A 15,608-nucleotide genomic window follows, 5' to 3' on the forward strand; every position below is an offset into this window, starting at 1 on the left:
AAAAATTTCTTTTATATCATATTCTCACTTTATCTTCTAAATACTTTTATTTAAGCTTAATCTTTTAGGGTTTGAGGTGACAAGAACATCAACTAAGGGAAGTCTGAGAAAATACTTTTTTCTCTTGTAAAATCCAGGCTTGCAAAATCTTTGTCACATTGTAGACTTAAAACTCCACTTTTAAACTCAGGCTGAGAAATTATTTTCATGTTTAGGCAGTTCATGCTGTTCTTTTCCTAGGGCAATAAATTTGGAGTTAAGACAGAAAGGCTGTAAGAAAAGAGATAATTCTATCTCCATGGAGTATCCTCATTTCCTGTCAGGACAGTTTGTTCACAACTACTTGCCTAGTAAATATATCAAATCTACATATATTTCATTCACTCTTATTTACATATAGTTTCTCTAAACTATTTGTATAATAGTTTCCTGCAAGCAATTTAAGTTTATATTTTCTGATCAGATTTTCACAAACCAGTATGCAAGATAGGTTATTTGGTTGATTACACGTGTTAATAAATGTTTATTTCTCCAAGCAAAAAAATCTTGGAATAAGACCAGGATGTCTAACTGAAGAAAAAAAGTAAATTCTCAGGATATACATTCATGGTTTATGAAGGTCTTAGCATATACACATATAGTTTTCCTATTCCACACAGGATACAAGCCTATGTCTTATGAAAATGAGGAGCAATGCTCAGCTAGCATTTCATTTCCTCCATTATTAACAGTAACCAGGACCATTGAAAGAAATAATAATTAAACATTTCTTATAAGTCAATCACTACAACAACCACTGTCCATTTCCCCATGTTAAATTTTTATATTTCTCATTAATAAATAGTTTGTTAAGTTAAGGCTATAAAAATATCCGAACCTTTTCAAACACATGCTTTTTTCCGCACTTCCAAATGATTTTAAACTTCATCATTTCTAGGTAGGTGTATGGCCAGGATCTTTGTAAATCATGAATGGTCCTACAGATTTACAAGTTGGAAATTTGCAGTACATAAGAATTACATTCATCATGGAGAGTCAGTCATGTACATAACTCATCTTAATCATTTTTAGCCCCTTCATCTCTTCTTCCTTACATACATTAGTCCCCTTCCCGTTCTCAAAAGATCTAGCTCCCTATTTTGTATTGTTTTTATTATGCTTAAAAATTAATTTATATTTTTGATTTCTCATTTAAGAGAATGCAGGTGATATTTAAGATAGTATCAATTTATAATAGCTAAATCTTGGAAACAACCCAAATGCCCATCAAATGATGAATACATAAGAAAGATATGGGTTTTTTTTATACAATGGAGTACTTAGCCATAAAGAAAGATAAACTTTAGACATTTATTGCCAAGTGGATGCAACTTAACTACACTCCTAAGTGAAATGAATCAGACACATATATGTAAATATCACATTTTCTCTGTAGTGTGAGAAACTGAAAGGGTAAATAAGGACCAAAATGTATAATAGATAATATGAAATAGGAAAGGGAAACTGTGAAAGGGAAGAGGGGGGAAAAAGGGGAAAAATGATTAAAAAGGAAATAGAAATAAAGCTTTTATGAATAAGGGGGGGTAAGGTTGAGGGAGGGGAATGGGAGAAAATGAGGAATTAAGCTGTATCATATGTGGGTAAAACCCCCTTTGGTGAATGCAATCATTATGTATATTTCTATTGTACCCATAAAATTAATTAATAAAAAAGCTTGTGCCATATATTTCTTTTTAAAATCCCATCCATTTTTATAATCAAATTAACAGAAATGTACTTTCCTAAGACAGGAACTAGCCCAGTGGTACCACTGCCTGCCTCACAGGCTCAAGGTCCTGAGTTCAATCCTGGATACTGCCTAAAAAAAGAAATATAAGCAAATTCATTTCACATTATGTTATTCTAATTTTTTTAATGTAAAAGATTATTTTATGTTTGAATATTTAGGTAATACAAAATTAATCTCCATTTTTGAGCTTTTATATCTAGCGTTAGATATGTAAAAATATGGGGCCTTAAATAAAATCAAAGTGATAAAACTACATGCACAAAATGGCCTAAACACTGGAAGTGAATTCTCCCTAATCTTTTATTATCTATAAAGTTCCAAAACATCAAACCCTTCAGTGCTTTGAGCAATCAAAATAATATGCAAAGGCTACACATGATCTCATTATGTCATCATAGCTGCACCACCTTCTTGATAAGTGGCATCTTGGGAAATATGAAGGTCTTCAAGCATCTCAGCCAGACTAATTCGAGGTGCTCCTTCATCATCTGTGTCACTTTCTATAGGGATAGTTGAATCTCTGTAAACGTTGATGTTTTTTCTAATTGCCTCATTTTCTTCAAGATCTTCAAGAAAATCTTGGTATTGCCTTTTATCATCTGTATCCATATTTTCTCTATCTCTCGCAAGCTCTTTCAGGTTCCAGTTTCTATGATGCTGACGTTTGGTACGGTCTTAGCTCTTCTTGATTAATACCACATCTGGAATTTTATCTGAGTTCATTTTGTTGACATGCTCATCATTTAAATTACAGCTGGCCAAATCAAATCCCAATGCTAGGTCTCCAGGATTTAGAAGATGTCCCAAATGAGTGCGACAAAAATACTGTTTATCTGTATTTCAGATGTTTTCTGTACCCAGACTTCCCCAAGGGTATGCGTTTTGGCTATGACTCCGGCACCTGCACTGCATTTGAGATCTCGGACTATGCTGCAATCCATCACAACAAACTCTTCCAGCTGTTTGGGATGGCATAAACTATTGAAAGGATGACTCCAGAAAGTGCTCCCATCAATATCTGCAACTTGCAAGGTATTTGGATCAATGAGGTGGACTGCACTGGTTACTCGAATACACACACCTATCTGGTTCATATTTCCCAGGGTTTGTGCCAGTTTTGGAGACAGACAAACAACATTATCCTTACATATTGGAACAATTTCCACAGAAAAAGTGCTTTTGTAATTGTATGTGTTACTGTGGATATCCTGAGAGATCAGTTTTGTGATGCTTTGTATCTACAGGGAACTGTACACTGAAGAAATTCTACCATATTCTGAGCATGTTGTTTTGAGGAATAATAGAAATCCAGACCATCATGAATGTCCTTGATACAAAGTGTATTCTGATGCACTCCATATTTTAGAATCAACTGCTCCAGATAATAGAAGGTTTTTTTGTGCAATGTCTTTTGCTGGACTTGAACCACAGCCTTCCAGAAATCCTTAGCTTCTATCCTGTGGCAATCTCCACACATTTGGGATTGAACAACATAATCTACAACAAACACTTGCTGAAGGATAGCATCATTCATCACCTCCTTCTGAATAGTCAATTTAACTTTCAGTCTCTTAGAATGGGGCTCAATCCAAATAAAGTCTGCGTCTACAAGCCGTACCTTACTCAGAGGGGCTTTAATTTTTTTCAAACACAGAGCAAGAAGTTCCCTGGATTCTAAAGCACACTGTACCCAAGTTCCTGGTGGCTGAAAATATCTTTGACGTTGCTTGCAGAAAGAAATCGACACTTGTTTTGGAATACCTTGGCTGATGTCTACTTTACTTCGCAAACATGCCACACAAATATTGGCAGGATTTGGACTAATTGGGACACCACACTCACAGCAGAAGATGTATCCAGAGCAGTGGTGGACTCTGTCATATACTGCATTGTTCTGTATAACTGGCGCCTTACAACCCAGCCTATCTTTACCGAAAACTGGCAACAAACCCCAAACCTACATGCAGGGCCCTGTCAGAGGCCACCACAGCGAACCCAGCTGTCCTGAAGACCTCCTGTTACTCTAATTTTAATATAAACTACATTGTTAACATAAAGTATATAACAGATACTTACCTTAAATAAGAATCACTAAATGACTGCTGCTGACTTAGTCGAGATGTGTTAAATTTATACATATATATGATCAATTTATACATCATATATATATAATATGTTTTTTAGATTTTTCATTCATTCTGCTTTCAAATATTTAATTGTGTGAGATTTCTGAGGATGATTTGTAGAAGGAAGATAGTGAATTTGGGAATGTACTGCTTAGTCCTCTAAAGACAACTATGGTGCATCACTACAAGCACTTCTAATAAATATAGCAGGACTATCCCCTGCTCCTGGGTAGAAAGAATCAACATAGTGAAAATGGCCATACTACCAAAACTGATATACAGATTCAATGCAACTGCGATTGAAATTACAACATTATATTTCACAGAATTAGAAAAAAGAATCCAAAAATTCATTTGGAACCAGAAGAGACCTACAACAGCAAAAGCCACCCTAGGCAACAGAAACATGTATTACAATTCCCAATTTGAAACTATACTACAAAGCCACTGTGATAAAAACAGCAAAGTACTGGCAAAGAAACAGACCTGATGATCAGTGGAAAAGATTGGAAGATACAAAAACAACTCCAGATGTACTCAGCTACTTGATCTTTGACAAAGGAGCCAACCATCCTCACTGGAGGCAAGATAGTCTCTTTAATGAATGTTATTAGAAAAACTGGATCTCAACCTGCCAAAGATTAAAACTGGACCCTTATCTTTCACCATGCACTAAGTTAAAATCCAAGTGGATTGAAGATCTAAATATTAAAACATAAACACTAAACTTGCTGGAAAATAAGTTAGGCAGAACTCTTGAAGACATTGACATAGGAAAAGATTTTATGAACAAATCCTCAGTAGCACAGGAACTAGCATAAAGAATCAACAACAGGGATCTCAACTTATTATAAAGCTTCTACACTGCAAAAGAAACCATCAATAGAACTAAGAGACAACCTACAATGTGGGAAAAAAAATTTTACCAGCTGTTCCTCCAACAAAGGACTCTTATCTAGAATACGTAAAGAAATCAAAACCATCAGTCCCCCAAATATGAAGACCTGATTCAAAAATGGGCATCTAAAATGGACAGACATTTCTCAGACAAAGAAATAAAAGCAGCAAGTAAATATATGAAAAAATGTTCCACATCACTGGTCATTCCAGAGATGCAGATAAAAACACTGAGATTCCACCTCACCCCACAAAGAGTGGCTGCTAGCAAGATATCAACCAATAACAATGTTGGCTGGGTTGTGGGGAGAAAGGAAACCTTCTCCATTGTTGGTGGGAGTGCAGACTAGTGCAACCACTATGGAAATCAATACAGAAATACCTCAAAGAGCTGGGAATAGAGGTTCCATTTGACCCAGCCACCCCTCTGTTGGGTATCTTTCCAAAAGAATTAAAAAAATCATATCACAGTGATATATGCACACTTATGTTTATAGCAGCACAGTTTGTAGTAGCTAAAACTTGGAAACAGCCCATTTGCCCATCAGTTGGAGACGGGATAAGGATGTGTTTTTTCTGTAAAATGGAATACTATTCAGTCATAAAGAATGAGAAATTAGATCCATTCATAGGAAAATGGATATGTATTGAGGATATACTCCTAAGTGAAATAAATAAGTCAGACATGTGTAAATATTGAATAGTTTCTCTGGTGTGAAAAATGGTACATAATGGTACATAAGATCCTAATGATATAATTGACAATGTGAAATAGGAAGAAAAGGGCTAAAGGTGTAGGGAAAGTGGGAAGGGTAGGGGAAAGGTAATAGGGAAAAGAAGAAATATCAGAAAATGAAAAAATGGAAATAAAGTGTTTGTAAATGGGGAGGGTTGGGTGTGGTGAAGGGAAGGCAGGGAGAAGGGAAAAAAATGAGACCCAAGACCTGTCATGTAAAAGTAGAAGATCCCAATGATGAATGTAACTATACTGTATACCTAAAATGTACCAATAAACTCAATAAAAAAAAACATAGGGGGACTTCTCCTTAACTTCAAACTAAAATGTACCAATAAACATTTTGCCTCATAAATAAAAATAATGAAGAACTAATATTTGCCTAAAGAACATGAAAAATTTAAGGGTATATTTAGGGCAGAGTTTCAAAGTTCTCAGGTACAGTAGTTTTGTCAGTGTTGCTACAGTAAGTCTGACATATGTCATTTGCATTACAAATTAGTAGAAGCTGGGTGTGGTGGTGCACATCTCTAATCCAAGCACTCAGGAGGCTAAGGTAGGAGGATCACTGTGAGTTTGATACCAGCCTATGTAATGAGTTCCAGGTCAGTCTTAACTACATAGTTAGACCCTTTCTCAAAAAACCAAAATATAAACAAACAAACAAACAAATGTAATAGAAAAGCCAATCACTCTTGTTAAAATTTACTGATTTATTATCCAAGGCAATCAATGAATGTTTTCAAGTAAAATGGAGTTGAACTTAGTAAAATTTCATTGACCTCTGTAAATGTTCCCAAAGTGGAAACAGAAGAAATAAAATGTGTCTGTAGATGTTATTAAAGTTTCAGCATCAAAGATCACTATGAGATCACATTTGTGGAAACAGTGGGGCTTTCCTCCCTAGAGCACTTTTTATTGTACATGTATTTCACAGAAGAAACAAAACTAATATTTATCATGTTAATGCCTCCCTTCACATTCTGCTTTCATAAAAGATTAGCCTAGCCACTTCCTTTTTTTAAGAAAATAAAAAAAATTAAATCCACATGTAATAAAACTTTAATTCTTCTCAAAAGGTCAAATTCTAAATAAAGGTTGCTGTGCCTTTGGCTCAAATAAAAACTTAAATTTGTTAATTTAAATTTAAATGACCATTCCTGTGGCACTTTTTTTAGTTTATTCTAACTTATTGCTTGACATGTCATATTAACAAAATTCAGTATGACTTACAAATGTTTGCGCTGAAAATGTTTCACATCAGTGTCTTCATCAGTGTCTACTCAAAGCAATGAAATCATCCTTTGCCTGGTTTTCATTACTGAAGAAGAAAAAAGAAATAGGATCAGATTGAACAATAATAGCTACCTTCAAGTTAATGTGATTTTAATGTCTTCAGATTTATACCTGCAGCAAAATTGAGATTACACACATGCCCATGTGCACTTATAGTGTTGAAATATATACTTGTTTACCAGTTTCCTTATATTCAATGTCATTTTACCTAAAATAGATAAGAATTTCTATCAGGTTATATAATAAAAATTTTATTGATTAAGACATTGCTCTTTTATTTGTCCAAGAACTTACACCAATAAGTTCATCGAAAAGTAATTCTGAATGGGCTTTATTTTTCTCATTTAAAAATGTATTAACAGAAGAGCCCTTCTGGAGGTAACTTAACAAATATTTTTCTGGGAAGCCAGAAATATTGTACCTTATACATGAAAAAGTTTCATATTTTGGTCTCCTTTCTTTACAAGTTCATAAATGTGGGCAACTGAAATTCTGTTTCTGACAAAGTACATCCTTCTTGACATTTAAGGATTGAGGGCAGAGTGTACTTAGTAGTTCATGCCAGACTAGGAAAAACAAGTCCGGAGACTGTGCAGTCTTTTCCTTCATAAACTAGAAACAAAATGAGTGTTTGCAACCTATGAGATTATTACCTATAGAAAAAGTATCATTTTTACCATTACAGACCTGTCTATGTGCTTGAGTTAGCTATCCATTGCTGTGTAACAAATTATTCCTGAAATTGGCATCTTAAAACTATAAACATTATTATCTCTTACAATTTCTGTTGCTTAGGAACTGGGGAGTCATTTAACAGAGTGGTTCTGGCTCAGGGCCTCATGAGGTTATAGGCAAGATGAAAGCCAGGGCTGCTGAATTCTGAAGACTTGGGTGGAGATGTAAGGTTCACTTGCAAGGTCACTCAGTCCCATTGCTATTCACAGGAAGCCTCAGCTTCCAGAGGAACTTGGTTAGCAGCCGTTTCTCATCACATGAACCTCTCCACAGGCCCCACCTGACAAAGCAGCTTCTCTCTTCCAAAACCACTGAAGTGAAAGAATAAGATGAAAGTTCTAATGCCTGTATAAACTAGTCTCAGAGTTGCATACTACTACTTCTGCCTTACTTATTTACAGTGGGTCACTAATTCCAGAGACACTCAGGAGAAAGTAGAATTAAGTGCCACTTCTTTATATGAGTACTTTCAATGACTTTATAGACATATTTTAAAGCATCACAGCCTTTGATATTTTCTGAAGAACCAAAGCCTTTGAGGTGATGTAATATGGTACATATGAAAACCACAGTAAACTGGGTTTCAATCAGTGAAGTATGTCAGCTGTTTTGATCTGCCATGGGTTAGAGACAAATTAACTATTTTAGTACTTCCAAGGTCATCTTAACATTTTATAAGAAATATCTAGGAGAATTTTAGAGTGGATAGAATTGTCTGATTTGCCTTTATTACCTTTCCCCTACCAATTATCTCAATTAAAAACAAAAAACAAAGAATTGTCTGATTTGATTTTTCTATAGTTTTTTCTTTTCTTTTTTTTCCTGCCCTCCATGGTCCTACATATCCTCCACCCCATTCCTGAACCCTAGGAATTAAACCCAGGGCCTTCCCACTGAGCTACAGCCACAGTCTGTCTTTTTTTTTTTTTTTTTTTTTTTTTTTTTTGACACAAGGTCTGCTAAGACACTAAGTTGTTCAGGCTGGGTTCACGTTTACAGTCCTCTTGCCTCAGCCTCCCAGAATACTGGGATTAAAAGTGTAGGTCACTTTGAGCACTATGTTTTGCTTTTTTTTAAATTTCAACACATAGCTAACAGAATTTTTTTTCTTTTGTTATACCTAATGGTGCTGAATCAGTCATGCCCATTGTCAAGGGACAGAGAGCATCCATGAAAGAGTATCTAGAATTTCTGCTCCTAAAGAATTCAAATCAAAGATATGAAAGTATTTCGGCCTAGATTTGGGTCTCTGAACTTTTTAGAGTAGCTAAAAAATATCTGAAGGATGAAAGTTGAAAGAATGGGCTCTACCAATATAAATCAAAAGCTAGGCCTCTGCCATTAATTGAAGAACTTAAGAGAATAGACATCTAAGAAAATCTAAGAAACCCAGGAAGGAGTCCAGATTCTCCCAACTTCCATAACCTCTGTGGGCCCCTGTTTTAAATTTTATCTATAAAATTTCTTTTATGTCTACTAATTCCTCTCTTATTTTACTAAAAAGTTTTCTGTGCATTATATGCCACTGTGAACTTTGTTATTATATATGTATATCTTTTTCAATTTAAGTTCATAATGTGTTATTCTGATTTAAACTACCTTTTTTAAACTACATTGAATTTCCAAAGCTAATATTAAAGTACCATTCTAGCGAAAATAAATACTAGTATAGATAACTGAGAATTGAAGATTTGGAAATAGAAATGATTTCTGCTTTATTTTGATAAAAAGAAACAAAATTTTTACAGATTTACCTTCCCAACCATGTTCAGGTTCAGAATTTGTTTGTGTGCCTTCTGTGTGCAATTCAATGTAAAGATCACATTAAGATGAAGCCCTCTTAATGAGTTAATTTTCATCATAGATATTTCATGAATATTAATGGACCTACATAAATTCCACTTTATTAATGGTTTTATTGGTTAATAAAATAAATGTTTGTTTAGTTTCAAATCATCACCTTGATAACTGGTCTTTCACCTACTTATTAAAATGGGCTAGGTAAAGTACATGACAGTACAGACATATTAGTGCCCCCTAAATCATAAAAATATTTTAACTCTGAATTTAACATTAGTTATCTATTTTTTTCTCACAAAATGGATTCCTAGGTACCATGAAACTCATTTCACTGCAGTGGAATAGAGGAGAAGTGTGACTGATAAACAGTAAAGCCTAACAAGGACCACCTTTTCTTCTGCAACTCTTAGGGCTCTGGCCCTTTGGTCACTTGCAGGTCTTTCCACCACTTTGAGGTCTCCTCAGAGCACCCCCTGCCATGCAGCTTCTACCTGTGGCCCTAGATGGCCCCTGGTAAGGCCTGTAGCCCAACACCATAACTGACCCTCCTGCTGAGTGACTGCCCCAGGGCTTCAAGTACCAGTCTTCACTGACAATTAGGAAAAAGTACTTGGTAGCATGTAGCATGATACCACTAAAGAAAACCAAGGCTCTTGTTAGAGAGATGGGATGACTTTCTCCAGCACTTGTGTATCAAGCTCTCTTTATTGCCCAAGCAGAGCCAGTATCCTGACAGGGAAGTATCCACATAATAATCATCCTGTAAACCACACATACGAGGAAAACTATAGGAGCATGTCTTGGCAGAAGACCCAGGATCAAACACTTTCCCACCACTACTCAGGTCCATTTGTGGTTACCAAACCTTTTTTGCAGTGAAAAATTTAAACGAATATGTACCCCTGGATTTAGGTGAATGGGAACATGTTTCTCTGGGCTAGAGTTACTGGTGTACTTTGCAAAAGTATTCTAGAAATTATAATTACACCCTCTCTATCATCAGGAAGGCATGGAAGAATGATGAAAACTCCAGACAGACAGTTATTCTGGCAGATGTCTCCTTGGGCTTCCTGGACTAAAATCCACCTTTGAATTGCTCTTCAGGATGATCTCCACTTCAGCATCTCATCAGCCTTTGACATATGCACTTCAAGAGCATAAGACTTTTTAGCATATCTTTGCACCAAGAAACAAGTATTTCAACATCTATGAAATGAATAGGTAATAACTAATTATGCATGCCAAGACACAAATGACTAATTCCTCAATACAGTTATTAGATAATGCATTTAGGAAAAGGTGGCAAACTGCTCTCAGTTTATGAACTTCTGGAGAAACAGATCAAGGCATGGGAATTCACTGGGGAGCTCAGAACACATAAATCTTTTTTTTTGTCTAAGAAATCTTAGACTTTTACCAATGAACAACTGACAACTTTTTTTTAAATCTCAGCCAGTGACTATCACACAGGACAGTTCTCTTTACCAACAGAAAAAAGACAGCTGACAAACTTCTTTTGATGGTCCAAGGACCTGGAATCAAACCAAATGAGATAAGCATGATGTTTGTGTCAACCTACTATTTTGGACATCACTGGTTATAACCTGAATAAGACACAGATTAATGCAAAGTCCTTATTATTCATATTGAGAGGTGGCAGTAATCAAATATTCTGATGAACTATCAAGGAGAAAACCACAATGTCACCTACCCAAAGTGGAACATCTCAAAGTTCCCCAAACTGTAATTATGAACTGTTTTTTTAGGATGATGTCAAAACTGTGGAATTTATAGAACTATCATTTGATGACCTGCAAGTGTTTGTAGAAGCTGATAAACTGACTGCAGACTCAGATCAAATCACTGACATTGCTAAAATTATAGCTCAGAGCTTTTAGGAAAAATGAACTATTGGTTAATGATGTTACAGACTTGTTCTGGGCAAACATGTCATATTTCATCATTTCTTGACCCTCATCTCATGTTTAGCAATCATGGCAGCATCAGAACATGAAGATTCTCAAAATATCCTCAGCAGTGATGTCTCACAGCCTTCATGGTGTCATTCCTACATACATCTTTCTGATGAAATGATCATAGTAGCTGTCTGTAGGTCTTTAAGAACATATCTGGAAGAGCTATGTTTTAAATCCTGTTTGAAAAACAATCCAATCAGCTAACTTCTTTGTACAATTAGTTAAACTGTGAACTCTGCCCATGAGTAAAGAATGGCTATCCTCTGTCTCTTCCCTCAGATGGTAATGAACAGTCCTGTGGTTTTTATTTTCACCATGTCCTTTCTGTTCTCACCATGTCTTTCATGTCCTTCTGCCACAATTCTTGATTGCTCCCTGTGTGATCAAAGTCTGAATATGTAAATCTGTTCAGGTAAATGGCAATACTTTATGGAAAAAAAGAAAAACATTTTCTAACCTAACATCAAAGGATCTACATATTTCAGACAAAGCACCTCATTATCAAAAATAATAGCATTGAAGATATGATGCTCTACATAGAAGACCCAAAAAACTCCACCAAAAGACTTCTAGATTTAACTGACATATTCAGTGGAGTAGCTGGATACAACATCAACACTCAAAAATCAATAGCCTTCTTGTACACAAATTACAGACTCACTGAGAGAGAAATTAGGGAAACAATCCCTTTCACAGTAGCATCCTAAAAAAAAAAGAAATATCTAGGAATCAATCTAACAAAGGATTGTAGGGGAAGTGGGAAGGGCAGGGGAAGGGAAAAGGGAGACAAGAAAAAATATGAGAAAAGGAAACAAAGTCTTTGTAAATAGGGGAGGGTAGAGATGGTGAAGGGAGGGCAGGGGTATGGGGGAAAATGAAAACCAAGATCTGTCACATAAAGGTACAAGATCCCAATGATGAGTGTAACTTACTATATACTTAAAAAGTATCAAGATCTCAATAAGATTTTTAAATATCTAACAAAGGAAGCAAAAGACCTCTAAACTGAGAACTACAACAGTCTGAAAAAGGGGATCAAAGAGAATATAAGAAAATGGAAAGATATCCCTTGTTCCTAAGTAGGAAGAACCAATATAGTGAAAATGGCCATACTTCCAAAACTGCTATACAGATTCAATGCAATCCTGATTGAAATACTAACAGTATATCTCACAAAACCAGAGAAAACAATGCAAAAATTCATTTGGAACCAGAAGAGACCTAGAATAGCAAAAGCCATTCTAGTAAACAGAGACATGGCACGGGGTATCACAATCCTCAACTTGAAACTATACTACAAAGCCACTGTAATAAAAACAGCATGGTACTGGTAAAGAAACAGACTTGAGGATCAGTGGAACAGATTGGAAGATACAAAAACAACTCCAGATGTACTCAGCTCCTTGATCTTTGACACAGGAGCTGACCATCCTCACTGCAGGCAAGATAGTCTCTTTAATGAATGGTGTTGGAAAAACTGGATCTCAACCTGCCAAAGATGAAAACTGGACCCTTATCTTTCACCATGCACTAAATTAAAATCCAAGTGGATTAAAGATCTAAATATTAAAACAGAACACTAAACTTTTTGGAACATAAGCTAGGTAGCACTCTTGAAGACATTGGCATAGGGAAAGACTTCATGAACAAACCCTCAGTAGCATGGGAACTAGCATAAAGAATCAACAACTGGGATCTCATCTCATTAAAAAGCTTCTGCACTACAAGAAAAACCACCACAGATCTAAGAGACAGCCTACAGTGTGGGAAAAAAATTTTACTAGCTGTTTCTCAGCAGAGGTCTACTACCTAGAATATAAAAGAACTCAAAAAAATCAGGCCCCCTAAATAAAAAGATCTAATTCAAAATGGCATCTGAAATGAACAGACATTTCTCAAAGAATTAAAAGCAGCAAATAAATACATGAAAAAAAGGTCACCATCACTGGTCATTCAAGAGATGCAGATGAAAACAGCACTGAGATTCCACCTCATCCCAGAGAGAACGGCTGCTATGAAAAATCAACTGATAACTAATGCTGGCAAGGATGTGGTGAAAAAGGAACACTTTTCCATTGTTGGTGAGAGTACAAACTGGTGCAACCACTGTGGAAATCAATATGGGGATACCTTAAACAACTAAGATTGGAAGTCCTATTTGACCCAGCTATTCTCCTGCTGGATATATTTCCAAAATAATTAAAACAATCATACCACAGTGATACATGCTCACCCATGTTCTTAGCAGCACAGTTTGTAATAGCTAAAATTAGAAACAGCCCAATCGCCCTCCAACTGGAGCCTGGATAAAGAAGATGTGGTTTTCTTTTTCTTATAAAATGGAATACCGTTCAGCTATAAAGAACAAGAAATTAGAGACATTTATAACTAAGTGGAGGTACACTGAGGATACAGTCTTATGTGAAATTAATAAGACACATATGTGTAAATATCATATGGTTACACTGGTGTGTTAAACTAAAAGTGTAAATAAGTGTCAAAATGTATAATTAATATTTCATAATAGGAAGAAAAGTTCTAAAGCTATCGGGCAAATGGGAGGGGTAATGGAAAGGTAAAATGGGAAGAGAAAAAATAAGAGAAAAGGAAAGAAATGAAAACAAAGTCTTTGTAAATAGAAAAGGGTAAAGAGGAGAAGCGAGGCTAGGAGAATGGGAAAAAAATAAGAACCAAGTTATGTCATGGAAAGGTGCAAGATCCCAATGATGAATGTAACTGTATTGTATATCTAAAATATACCAATAAAAAAATAATAGAATCACATGGCTTAAAGAGTAACCATTAGAACTGAATCATCTAATTAAGAACAAGTATCATTATTTTTAAGTAGAGATATATTGTTTATAAAACCCACCAGAGTATGATAAAATAAGGTGGCAAACACAAACCATGTCAGGAAAGCTCTTTTCATTTATTTGCTATTCTGTGCTCATGCTGCGCTAAGAGCAGTAAATTCTGTAAAGGCCAATTCCAAGTGGCCCTTGAAGGAATAGCCATCTGCTTTCTGGTGGCTGCTAATTCCATGGAAAATCTATCAGCACTAGCAATATTTAAGGAAATTTCTCTTCTCTAAAGACTGCCTCCTCTAAACAGGCACTAACCAGAACTGTGAAGCTTTGGGAAAAGATTTGTTTCCTGAGGGCCTTCTGTAGACAGGGTTCATGGGATGACAGGTAGGAGGGCCATACTTGAATGAATGAAGTTCCTGTCCCACTGTGTCAGTGTCATGCATAAAGATATTTTTACTCTATTTGCATTTTGCTGTCATTTTCTTCATTTAAGATATAAATGTTTCTTCTAGTTGACACAATATCAACTTCTTTATCCCAATTTCTCCCCTTCCAGCTAGGTTCTTCCAGAGTTTTTAGTCCTAGGTTAGGGCTCTATTCAGTAGTTCCTTGTCAAAGTCAGATCTGTTTAGGTTTCCTCACTGTTTAGCTCACCTGCATTTTTATGTTTCTTGGCTTGAAGAACAATTCTATTTCTAACATTTTTTTTCATAAGAATGCTAATTAGTGGCATGGACAGAAAGGAAGAAGGAAGATATGTGGTTTATAACCTGTTTCATTCAAGAAAAGTGTAATTTTAGCTTTATGTAAGGCTGTCAGTCAAGCTGTATGCATTTTGTTAGATATGGCCATCACATCTTTTGCATCAGAATTCAGGATAGCCACATTGGTTTAATAGCCATTGGGTTTGTTCCTTTACTTCATGGACTCCCAACTGATGATATCTAGAGGTGAGAAGGCAAGTGAAATGAAAGCCCCTGCTGTGAATATTTTAGAGAAGTTAAAAAAAATTGTAAGTGAAATCAAACTATTGTTTAATATGATTGTTGGTTTTATTCTCCACTTTGATTTTTAACATTTTCATTCAACTTTGACATTTAAAAAAAAAGCAAAACAAGACAAATATGATATGTGTTTTTTTTCCAGAATACAAGTCTGTACCATTCATGATACATCTACAGAAAAGCATTAAGAGAAACTGTGGTGGAACAGTACACATAAAAGCCATCAACCATACATTATCAAAAGGTTCTGAATTGCTTGATGTTTGGTGAAAAGTGGATCAAACATTTTTAAATGAAATTGAAATTACTGGATTTTATGTGTCAGTAGCTAAGAGAAGCTGAGATACAAACTTTGTAGGACATTATTAATCACCAGGGCTCTCGAATAATGCCCAATAACTCCCTACAAGGATATTGATCATTTTAGTCACATACAAGT

At 35.5% G+C, this 15,608-nt stretch overlaps 2 pseudogenes; one reads left to right on the forward strand and one right to left on the reverse strand.

The window, feature by feature from the left end:
- Positions 1-2,173: 2,173 nt before the first annotated feature.
- Positions 2,174-3,679, reverse strand: LOC104847829 (annotated as a pseudogene).
- A 6,325-nt stretch (positions 3,680-10,004) lies between these two features.
- LOC104847839 lies at positions 10,005-11,420 on the forward strand (annotated as a pseudogene).
- The last annotated feature ends 4,188 nt before the right edge of the window (positions 11,421-15,608 follow it).

The sequence above is a fragment of the Fukomys damarensis genome, unplaced genomic scaffold (assembly GCF_012274545.1).
Source record: "Fukomys damarensis isolate Sample0158 unplaced genomic scaffold, DMR_v1.0_HiC HiC_scaffold_30, whole genome shotgun sequence".
Lineage (NCBI taxonomy): Eukaryota > Metazoa > Chordata > Mammalia > Rodentia > Bathyergidae > Fukomys > Fukomys damarensis.